Here is a 12181-nt window from a genome sequence, read left to right as displayed (position 1 = left end):
TGCTAAAGAAGTCTTGTCTACCCAGTATAAAGAATGTAGTGTGCTAGGTAATTCAACATATCTGTTAAGAGGAAAGCAGAACTGGGCTGGATTGGATCTGAAGAAGAAATGGCTCATTGTCTGGCATTCCTTACATGCTGGAATAATTACTCAATGTTGGGTGCTTCTCACATATTTAAATAATGCAAATCCTCCAGCCTTGGGGGAACTTAGACGGATTTCTTGTTCGTCTCTGTCTTGCTGGTTTCAGGGCTGAGAAGGATGAGGGAAATTCAAAGATCTCTGAGAAACCCTCTCTCCAGGCTCAGGAACTGCAATAGGGATGGGGCAGGGTTGTTTCTCGATGTTTATTTCATGACTTTACATAAAAACATACGTTTTAGACATTAATTTTACTTGTAATAAAAAAAAAGACTTGGTTTAAATGTTGTGCATGGATCGGAGCTTCCCAAGTGCGTCTTCCCTGCTTTGTGGAAATGCGTACTTGGGTTATTAAAATTCAGATAAAAAAAATAAGAGACACCCATTTCTCTCCCAAATGTAAGAAGCTCAGAGTCGCCTACTTCCTTCCTCTCCAGATCTCGCCTCCCAATGCCACATTCTTATTTCTTTTCCTTTCCAGTCCATGGGTTCTGTTCAACAAAATGCTAGTGGGCCAATTTAAAATTTATTCCAGACAAGCCATAATTTTCAGAAGATGCAGCTGTCATGAGCCAGCATACTCCAAGATGCTTCCTCCGAGCTGGACGCTCTCCTGTTTAGGATTATAACTGTGGTCCCCTGTGGATTTGAAAAAAACAGATTCTTAAGACTGCAGACCTCTGCTCCCGGAGCCAAGCAGAACGCTCACAAGTTTCATGCTTCAGAAACAAGGGGGAGGATTTCTCCCACACAGAAATGAGTAATCCTTTTTTTTTTTTCATTTGCTGACACTAGTGTTACAAATTAGTCTCTTTTGGAGCATGAATGAAACACTTTGGAAACACAAGTAACCTCAACAGATCCTCAAGCGACAGCCCCAAGATTGTCCGGGTCCTTCCGTATCAGTCACACTCTGGGTCAGGGATGCTACTGGTATCTAGGAAAGGAAGATCAAGGACACTGCTACACGTCCTACGGTGTCCACAGCCACAGCCTTCACAAAGAAGACTGAGCCCGGCGTGGGGGCGCGCGCTTGGAATCCCAGCACTCGGGAGGCTGAGACGGGAGGATCGCGGTTCACGCATAGCCTCAGCTACTTAGCGAGGCCCTCCGCAACTTAGTGAGACCCTGTTTCAAATTAAAGACTAAAAAATAGGGCTGGGGGTAGAGCTCGGAGGTAGAATGTCCCTGAGTTCTATCCCCAGTGTCACACACACAAAAATAAATAAATAAATAAATAAATAAATAAATAAAAATAAAGAATAAAAAGTAGGGCTGGGGTGTACCTTGGAGGTAGAATGCCCCTGGGTTCCATCCAAAAAAGAAAAAAGAAGACAAACAGGAGAGTGAGCTGCCCCCGCGTCACCAATACTGATATGGAGAAAGCTTACAAAATATGAGTCATTTGTATAACATTTATACTGCAATATTGATTCAAAGCGTCATCTGGGCAGTGTTTTTCTCTCTTCACCCCACAATCAGTAAGGATTTACTTATCATTTAAGAGGTGCCAGAGCCAGGCGTGGTGGCACACGCTTGTAATCCCAGTACTTGGGAGGCTGAGACAGGAAGATCGTAGGCTCACGGCCAGCCTCAGCTACTTAGTGATGTCCTCCGCAATTTAGTGAGGAGGCCCTGTTTCAGAAATAAAAAATAACAAAATAGAGGTGGGAGCTGGGCGTGGTGGCACATGCTTGGAATCCCAGTACTTAGGAGGCTGAGACAAGAGGATTGTGGTTCGCAGCCAGCCTTAGCTACTTAGTGAGGCCTTTTGCAACTTAGTGAGACCCTGTTTCAAAATAAAGAATCAAAAATCGGGCTGGGGGTGTAGCTCGGAGGTAGAATGCCCCTGGGTTCCATCCCCAGTACCACAATAAAAAGGAACATTAAAAGCCGGGCGTGGTGGCTCACACTTGTCATCCCAGCATTCGGGAGGCTGAGACTGGAGGATCGCGGTTCGCGGACAGCCTCAGCTACTTAGTGAGGCCCTCTGCAACTCAGTGAGACCCGGTTTCAAAATAAAGAATAAAAAAATAGGGCAGAGGGTGTAGCTCAGTGGTAGAATGCCCCTGGGTTCCATCCCCAGACCCGCAAAAAAAAAAAAAAAAAAGAACATTAAAATAAACACAGACAGGGCCCTGGTCGGCTGCAGCCCTTTGAGATTTGCTCATTTTGTCCTTTGTGAAAGTTGACAGCCATTCTCCACGACGACAGAAGAGATGGATTTGGAGACGGCCTTCCCAATTGATTTGTGGCTCCAGCCATCTGCCAGTCCAGTTATCACCCAAGGTCAGCATGACCCACTGTGGGAAGAGCGTCTCTCTCCTGATTCCCCGGTTCACTGGGGCGCCTCCTCCAAAAAATAAAGTGCTGAGGCCTTTTCACCCCTGATTCCTGTAGGTGTGGCTTTCTTTGGAAATCAGATCCCCACAAATGTCGTCAGTTAAGATGGATGCGCAAGAGTAGGGCAGCCCTTCCCCCAACCTGGCCGGTGTCTCTGTGGAAAGGGGAGGAGAGACAGATAGCCGGGGAGAAGACCAGGTGACAGTGCACACAGAGATTAAGAACAATGGAGCCACCGCCAAGGAATCCAAAGATTGCTGGCGACCACCAGCAGTTAAGACTGCAGACTAGACTTGTGAGGAAATAAATAGGTTTCTGCAGCTGCAGTGGGTGGTACTTCGTGTCAGTGGCCCTAGGACACTAATGCACTTGTAAGCCTGTCCTCCCGGCATGGCGCTGTCTTAGTGGGGGTTGGAGACTGTAGGACTCTATTGTAATAGGTGCCCAAGAATCCCCCAAAAAGACAACAGAAAACCATAATGGCCACCCCAGAAACCCTGCCAAGCCCAGGAGTCGCAGGTATGGTACACTTGACTCCATGCGTACATGCGAGACGGTGTAATGGCCAACATCTGGTGAAGACCAGAGGCAGACCAGAAACATCCACGCCTGCCACAAGCTGTTCAAATTCACATGACCCTAGACCCCTCGTCCCCAACTTGTAGATGAGAAAGTGTTCATTTGTGGAAGCATTCCAGATCATCCCGAAGAAGTGATGGAATTCAGATGAAGGGTTGTAACTTCCCAGGACTGAGCTCGAGGGCAGCCAGCATCAGAGAGCCGGCCAGACTTGATGCGCTTCCATGGGAACACACTCACCTGTGGCCGTCTGGCCAAAACGCCAAACCCGAATGGGATGAAAGTCAGTGGATCTGATTGCCAGCTTCCAGAAACTGGGGGATGTGTGATAGGAAAGTTTCAATTGACCGTGAAAAACTCCCCTGGATGTCTAGAAGCCACTAAGCATGCGATATCACGTTCTCCCTTTATCTGGCTGACTTCCTGAAACCTTTAGCTCAAGATGGCCCGCAGGCCAAACCTCGCACGCTGCCTTCTTTTGTAAATAAAGCTTTATTGGAACACAGCCCAGCCAATCATTGACACAGTATCTATGGCTGTTTTCAGTTTACCTTGGCGAACTCAAGTAGTTTCAACACACACACATCATGGACCCCGAAGCTGAAGATACTTACGATGTGATCCTTTGTAGAGAAGGTTTCCTCACTCCTGGACTAGATCATAACTTGACAACCACTTCTACCAACACACTTTTCCTCAATAAGCGTGATGGACTGACTATTTGTATTCTCCCCCAGAATTTGTATATTGAACTCCTAAGCCCCAGTGAGATGCTCCTAGGAGGTTAGTCCTCTGGGAGTAATTAGATGATGGGCTTAGAGCCCTCATAAATGGGACGAGTGGCCTTATAAGGAGTCACCCAGGGAGGGTGACACATGCCTATAATCCCAGTACTTGAGCGGCTGAGACAGGAGGATCAGAGATTCTAGGCCAGCCTCACCAATTTAGAGAGCCCCTCAGCAACTTAGTGAGACCTTATTTTCAAATTAAAATAAAAATCAAAAGGGCTGGGGGTGTAGCTCAGAGGTTTGAAAACCCCTGGATTCATTCCCCATGCCACCCAAACCCAACCCCAAACCAAACGAATTGGTGAACGTATTTGTTGGCTTTCTATCGCGAGACTCGAAGTAGCAGCGAGCAGTGTGGGCTCTGGCAGAGAACCCTCGGAGCCCCACCATCCATGCAGCCTGAGCTCACCTCCAGCCTTTCGAAGGGTGAGAAGTAAATGCGTAGGGTTTCACCTGGCCAGCCGCCGGGATTCTATTGTAGTAGCCCAGATGGACCAGGATGTACCTGCTACTGGGGTTCATGATACCACACCATTGCCCTTAATAGCCTCATTGAAGTTTGTATTTGCGCTTCTTTATGGCCATCTCTTCTCTCCCCAACTACACTAGAGTGGTGCTTTTTGTCCCCGTACGCACTTGGTGATGTCTGGAAACATTTTTTGGAAGGAGGAGATACTCCTAGGGATTGAACCCATTCTACCTCTGAAGCTGTATACCCCCAGCTCTTTATTTTTTTTTGAAACAGGGTCTTACTGAGCTGCTGAGGGTCTCTTTGTTAAGTTGCTGGGACTGGCCTCAAACCTGCATGTGCCACTATGCTGGGCTTGGAGATATTTTTGATTGTCAAAACTGGGGGGAAGGGCAGAGATACTGGAATCTCAGTGGGTAGAGGCCACCGAGCAGAGGCTGTTTATCTCCATACCAAGACCTGGATGACAAAGACTTATAAAGCCCCAGATGTCAACAAGTCTGAGGTTGAGAAATTCTGGGCAAGAAGCAACAGAAGGCAAAGAATAGGTTATCAAGATATATTTGTTCAGCTGGGCGTGGTGGCGCATGCCTGCAATCCCAGTACTTGGGAGGCTGAGGTAGGAGGATCACAGCCAGGTCTGAGGCTAACCTTGGCAACTTGGTGAGACCCTGTTTCCAAATAAAAAATAAAATAGGGCTGGGAGGTGTAGTTCAGAGGTGGAATGTTCTTGGGGTCCAATCTCCAGTAACACACACACACACACACACACACACACACTATATATATATATATATATATATATATATATATATATATATAATATTTATTGAATGAATAAACTATATGATCTGGTCAATAATTATTTTCATCACACCTTATAAAAAATGGCCTCAAAATCAGTTGCCAAAGCTCAGAAAAAGCCAAGTAAGGTGTTCAAGAATGACTATAAAGGCCACAGATGTAGCTTAGTTGTAGAGCGCTTGGCTAGCATGTGCAAGGCCCTGTGTTTGATCCCAGCCCCAACCCCAAATCCTGAATATTATTTGGAATATAGAAAAACGAGAGACACCAGACGTGATGCGCCTCTAGGGAGGAAAACAGACACCATCACCTCTGAAGCAATCCTGCCCCCAAACCCAAATCTGATCAAAGCTTCCAGAAAGATTCCATGGATTCCAAAGGTCTTTATTAGCAGACAGAAAGGACACTTATCTTTCTTCAGATTCCTTTAAGTGCAAAGGTCTTCACAGCCAGAGGGGAAAATACATATCTTGACAACCCCCCAAAAATGTGAGATCCAATCAAGTGATCAGTGCCGTCTGCCCTATGAATGTCCACGTGTAGTGAGGAGTCAAAACTGACCTTTAAAACTAAAGGTTTAAAACGAAGACCTTGTGACCACCTCTCATTAATTATGGTGTCATGGACATACATGGCAATTATTAATAGGGCTCAAGTAACCCAGTAGAGGCACGCACAAGAATCTGGCCGGGGCAGGCTCAAAGCTTGGCTGTGTACACAGGCTTATTTACTGGGGTTGTAACTATCATCTGCAAATAGGGCTGAATCTTTCAGCTCCTGGAAGATTTAGGAAAAATACAAAAACCTTTAAGAGAGTCAAAAGTATAGGTTTCTTTTGAGAAGTGCCCATTGAATTCAATTGCCTATTTTAATTGTGGTTTTTGTGTGTGTGTGTGTGTGTGTGTGTTAAGTTCTTTGTATATTCTAGACATCAGTCATCCATCAGAGAAGTAGCCGGCAAAGATTTTTTTTTTTTGCTACACAAAAGCTTTTTAATTTGATGGTATCGAATTTACTGATTCTTGGTTTTAGTTCCTGAGTTTGGAGGTCTTATTGAAGAAGTCTCTACCAGTGCCTATATATTAGGCTTGGTTCTATGTTTTCTTCTAGTAATTGCAAAGTTTCTGGTCTAATTTCTAGGGCTTTAATCCATCTTGGGTTGACTCTTGTGCAGGGTGAGAAATTGGGATCTGGCCAAGCATGGTGGTGCGCGCTTGTCATTCCCATATTTGGGAGGCTGAGACAAGAGGCTCTCGGTTCGTGACCAGCCTCAGCTACTTAGTGAGGCCCTCTGCAACTTAGCGAGACCCTGTTTCAAAATAAAGAATAAAAAAATAGGGCTGGGGGTGTAGCACAGAGGTTGACTGCCTCTGGGTTCCATCCCTAGACCCGCAAAAAATAAATAAAAAATAAAGAAAGAATAAAAAGTAGGGCTGGGGGTGTAGCTCAGAGGTAGAATGCTTCTGGGTTCCATCCTCAATACTGAAAAATAAAAATTGGGATCTAATTTCATTCTTCTACATACAGATATACAATTATCCCGGGACCATTTGTTGAAAAAGCTGAAGAAATACAAATGACCAAATAAATATATGAGGGAGGGAAGAGGAGGGAATGGGGTGGGAATTGGGTAGGGGTTAAATCAGTGATATGTGCATATCTGTACACACAAGTTTTTTACCCCAATATAATGTATGAATATAATGCACCCATAAAAATTTTAAAAATAAATAAATATATGAAAAAAATGTTCAACATCAACAGCAGTCAAGGAAACGCAAATTAAAATTGTACCGAGATTCCATCCCACACCAGTCAGAATGGGAATTATCAAAAATAAGAACAATAATAAATGCTAGCAAAGGTGGAAAAATAGGAACTCTTTTTTTTTGTTGTTGTTGTTTTGTTTTTGCTTTTTTTGGCTTTTGGTACTAAAGGTTAACCCTTGGGACATTCTACACCTCTGAGCTACACCCTAGCCCTATTTTTTGTTTTGTCCATTTCAAAACAGGCTGTCATTAAGCTGCTGAGGCTGGTCTCAAACCTGTGCTCCTCCTGTCTCAGCTTCCCAAGGACTGGGATTACAGGCGTGCACCACCATGCCCGGCTGGGAGCAGGAACGCTTATCTATTGTTGGTGGGTTTGTAAATTGGTACAACCTCTGGGAAAAACAGTAGGGGAATCCCTTAAAGGACCAGGAAGGGAATCACGCGATATGATCCGGCAATGCCACTCCTCGGTGTCTTTCAAAGAGAATTAAAGTCAGAACGGCACAGTGATACAGGCATCTCCACATTCAAAGCAGCTCAATTCAGAATAGCCAAACTATGGAACCAGTCTGGGTGTCTGTAAACAGATGAATGGTAAAGAAAATATGGTGTGTATACACAGTGGAATTGTGGGGGGGGGGTCTGGGGATGGAACCCAGGGGCATTCTACCACCGAGCTACACCCCCTGCCCTATTTTTTTTATTCTTTATTTTGAAACAGGGTCTCACTGAGTTGCAGAGGGCCTCGCTAAGTAGCTGAGGCTGTCCGCGAACCGTGATCCTCCGGTCTCAGCCTCCCGAATGCTGGGATGACAAGCATGCGCCACCACGCTCCGCTCAACACAATGGAATTTTACTCAGTCACCAAAAAGAAACATGTCACTTGCAGGAACATAGATGGAAATACAAATGTTATGCTGAGATCAGCCAGTCTCAGAAAGTCAACGGCCGTTTGTTTTCTCCCACGTAGGGACACTAGAGAGAAGACGGGGAATAAAAAGGACTTCATGTCAGTGAGGAGAGAGCAGGAGAAGCGTGGAAGGGTTGGGAGAAGGAGATATGGAAAAGAACAGCTAAAGGAAACAGTTCAAATAACGCTCTGTCCCTGTATGAAGTTATCACTGTCAATCGCACTAACAGGTCCGGGGAGCGCAGAGGGGCAGAGTCAGAGGGGATCGCATCAAATGCTGTGTGCATGTGTCTGCGTCATGTTGAGCCTCGCTATGAGGCATAAGTACAGTTCATCAATAAAAGTATATTGATTTTAAACTATATAGGCCGGGCGCGGTGGCGGCGCACACTCGGCACCCCAGCATTCGGGAGGCTGAGACCGGAAGAGCAATGTTTGTGGACAGCCTCAGCTACTTAGCAAGGCCCTTTGTAACTTAGTGAGATCCTGTTTCAAAATAAAGAATTAAAAATAGGGCAGGGGGTATGGCTCAGAGGTCAAATGCCCCTGGGCTCCATCCCCAAACCCACAAAATAATTAATTAATTAATTAAATGAATAAATAAATATCATGGATTCATCTTTGCAACCCTATATCAATAATGTAATCAATAGCAATATTGTTTGCCTGAAAAATTCAACCGGAACTTAGAACTCTGGCTCAGCTCTCCAGAGGCGCTCCAGCGCTGATAAGATCTGGTCTGATGCAAGTGGCATTCCTCCTAACGCTCTTGTGTTCCTGTGTTTGCACAATCTCACGCCAATTTCCTTGTCGTATTCTCTCCCTTTTGTGAATTTGCCTGCATATATGTGTGTGGGATTGGCTGTCAAATTAACAAATGATTTCCTCGCTAACCAACGAAGTACGAGCCTTATGAAGCATCATCCCAATTCAGCAAAGAAGTGTTCATGGGAGATCCGAGCCGCCTTCTGAACAGCCAGTGTGTGGTACTGAGCTCTTACGGGCTGGATCCCATCGTGGTGAGCCCATAGCCATCCTCTATGGTCCAGGAAGGGGCAGTCTCGCCTCTGCATGAGAAACAGGGAGCCTTGGCCCCTACCCCTTGGCTCTACAGGGTCCACTGAGCTGCTGAGCGTGAGTCACCTTCAACCTGTGATCCTCCTGCCTCCACCTCCCAAGTACTGGGATTACAGGTGTGGGCCACTCTACCCGGCTCCAATCAAGTTTTCATTGAATGACACCCTCGGGTGAGTCCCATGCACGTTACAGTTTAGGAGGCATCTTACCAGGGGTTCAGGTAACAGCTCAAAGGAGTACGCGGTAGCCCTGATTCATTTTAAATGAAAAGCTGATGATTTCCAAATAAATTCATTGTGTAAACTGTCTCTGTGAGTTATCAGAGTCGGTGTGTATTTGTTATTGAATTAATACGAATGGTGCTTAGGTGATAGGGACATAAACCTGTTATATTAACAATTCGGCCAAGGTTTCTCATGGTATGAAAAGGGGGGAGCGCCAGGCGTGGTGGCACACAACTGTAATCCCAGTACTTGGGAGGCTGAGACGGGAGGATCGTGGTTCGCGGACAGCCTCAGCTACTTAGTGAGGCCCTCCACAACTTAGGGACACCCTATTTCAAAATAAAGAATAAAAATGGGGCTGGGGGTGTAGCTCAGAGGTCAAATGCTCCTGGGTTCCATCCCCAGACCCATAAAATTTAAAAAAAAAAAAGGAGTGGAGATGAGGTGCAGTGACCCACTAAGGGTCTTACACCCCAGGGCCTCCAGGAAGGTGGAAGTGGAAGATCCAGTCAACTCACCCTACACAAAGCCCTGGGTGGATTTAAGAGAAGCCACTTAGGCCATTCTGTTCTGTTCCTATTCTCAAGAGGTGGAGTCTACGCCAGGTCTGGTGGCACATGCCTCTAATCCCAGTCCTTGGGAGCTGAGAAAGGAGGGTCGCAGGTTCGAGGCCAGCCTTAGTAACTTGGTGAGACCCTGTTTCAAAAAAAATACAAAAGGCTAAAATGTAGCTCAGGTGGTACCTCTGAGTTCCATAGTACCACCAAAAGAAGGAAGGAAGGAAGGAAGGAAGGAAGACAGGCAGGGATTTTCTCTCTTTCTGGGCGGGCACACCTTAAGATTGCTCTCAACGCATTTCAGTCACTACCCTGTCCTTCCTTATTGGCATCTGGCTTAACTGATCTAAAACTGGGGTTGGAGTAGGGCACAGTAGCACATGTCTATAATCCTAATACTTGGGAGACTGAGACAAGAGAATTGCAGATTCGAGGCCAGCCTTAGCAACATGGCCAGACCTGTTTCAAGATAAAAAGAGCCGGGAGCATAGCTCAGTGGCTTCAATCCCCTCCCCCCCACACACAAAACAGGGTGGGCAAACGCTTTCTGTGGATGGTCGGCCAGCAAATATTTTCTGCATCGCAGACCGTAGCTCTCTGTGGCAACTCCTCATCTCTGCCTTCATAGCTGGAAAACAGCCACAGACGAGACGCAAACAAATGGATACAGTTGTGCTCCAATAAAATTTCCTTTGTTAGCACTGAAATGTGAATTTCCTATCATTTTTAACCGATCACAAAATATTCTTCTTCTTTTGATATTTTTTTCTAATCAGTTAAATATACCAAAAAACATTGTCTTCACGCTGTATCTTTTATGTAACTAAATGATGAATTTTTTTAACTTCCAAATGTTGGCAAAGTTACAGGAAAATGAGATTTCTCTAGTCATGTCCAGTGATGCAGTTTGGGGGATGCTGACAACAGATAACACACACACACACACACACACACACACACACACACACACATCAAACACCTGAAAATGTTCAGAGTCTTAACGATTTCTAGGCACTTATCCAAACAAAATAACCGGAGATGTGCATAAAGATTAATGGGCAATAGTATTCACTGTAGCATTATTTATAGTATTGAAAAATTGGAAACAGACTCCAACTTCCAGTTTTGGCAGTTGGGCGGGTTGAGGTAATGCATCCCACATCCCCTATATGTCTCCAAACACATAGACAGCGTATAAAATAGAATACAACTCTTAAACACATAGACTACCAGGGAGACATTGCTTTCCTGGACCACAGACATTTTCTGTTCGGGGCTGTTTTAAGACCAGGATTGGAATAGAGGACGTGACACTGGCCCTCCCCAAGGGCCACCTGCTTAAAGCTGGGACGGGACGTGACTACCTGCTTCATGAAAGGGCATCCGAGAAGTTTCTCTGGTCCTCCCAGGGAAGAATCAAGGAAGCGCAATTCTTGTCAACATTCCGAGGGACGGAGCCAGACAACAATGCTATGAGAAAAACAAAATCTCAGAATGTAGAGCAGATGGGATGTGGTTCTGCAGTGGGAACGTGCACCGTCCTTGGGGCAGTGAAAGGCCAATGGGAGAATTCAGGGGGAAAACGGGCCTCCAAGCCAATCGAAGCTCCTAGGCTCTTCTATGACCTGCGTGAGCCACAAAGGGCTCCCCCCAAGAAGATCGCCCTGCTGAGCCCGAGACGTGCTCTCCTGTCAGGAACGGCGAGCAGACGTAACATCCTTGAGGATGGCAAGCGTGAAAAATTAGGACAGGATCTATTGATTAGGATGTATATCTTGATTTTATGTATATATTGATTTTATATGTAGACTGGGGATTCAACCCCAGTGCTTTCTACCTCTGAGCTACATACTCCCAGCCCTTTTTATTTATTATTTCGAAGTAGTGTCTCACTAGGCTGGGTGTAGTTGCGCACACTTGTAATCCCAGCATTTGGGAAGCAGAGACCAGAGGATCGCAGTTCGAGGACAGCCTCAGCTACTTAGCGAGACAATTCGCAACTCAGTGAGACCCTGTTTCAAAAATTTTAAAAGAAACCGGGCGTGGTGGCGCATGCTTGTAATCCCAGCATTTGGGAGGCTGAGACCGGAGGATCATGGTTCGCGGACAGCCTCAGCTACTTAGTGAGGCCCTCCGCAACTCAGTGAGACCCTGTTTCAAAATAAAGAATAAAAAATAGGGCAAGGGGTGTAGCTCAGAGGTCAAATGCCCCTGGATTCCATCCCCAGACATGCAAAAAAAAAAAATCTTAAAAGGCCTAAAAAATAGGGCTGGGAGTGTAGCTCAGAAGTACAATGACCCTGTGTTTCATCCCAGTACTGAAGAAGAAGAAGAAGAAGAAGAAGAAGAAGAAGAAGAAGAAGGAGGAGGAGGAGGAGGAGGAGGAGGAGGAGGAGGAGGAGGAGGAAGAGGAGGAGGAGGAGGAGGAGAAGGAGAGGAAAAGAAAGAATGTCTCACTAAGTTGCTGAGAGTCTCATTACATTGCTGAGGCTGGCCTTGAACCTGTTATTCTCTTGTCTC

Source organism: Muscardinus avellanarius (genome assembly GCF_963383645.1).
Source record: "Muscardinus avellanarius genome assembly, chromosome: X".
Lineage (NCBI taxonomy): Eukaryota > Metazoa > Chordata > Mammalia > Rodentia > Gliridae > Muscardinus > Muscardinus avellanarius.
This window is presented reverse-complemented; position numbering follows the sequence as displayed.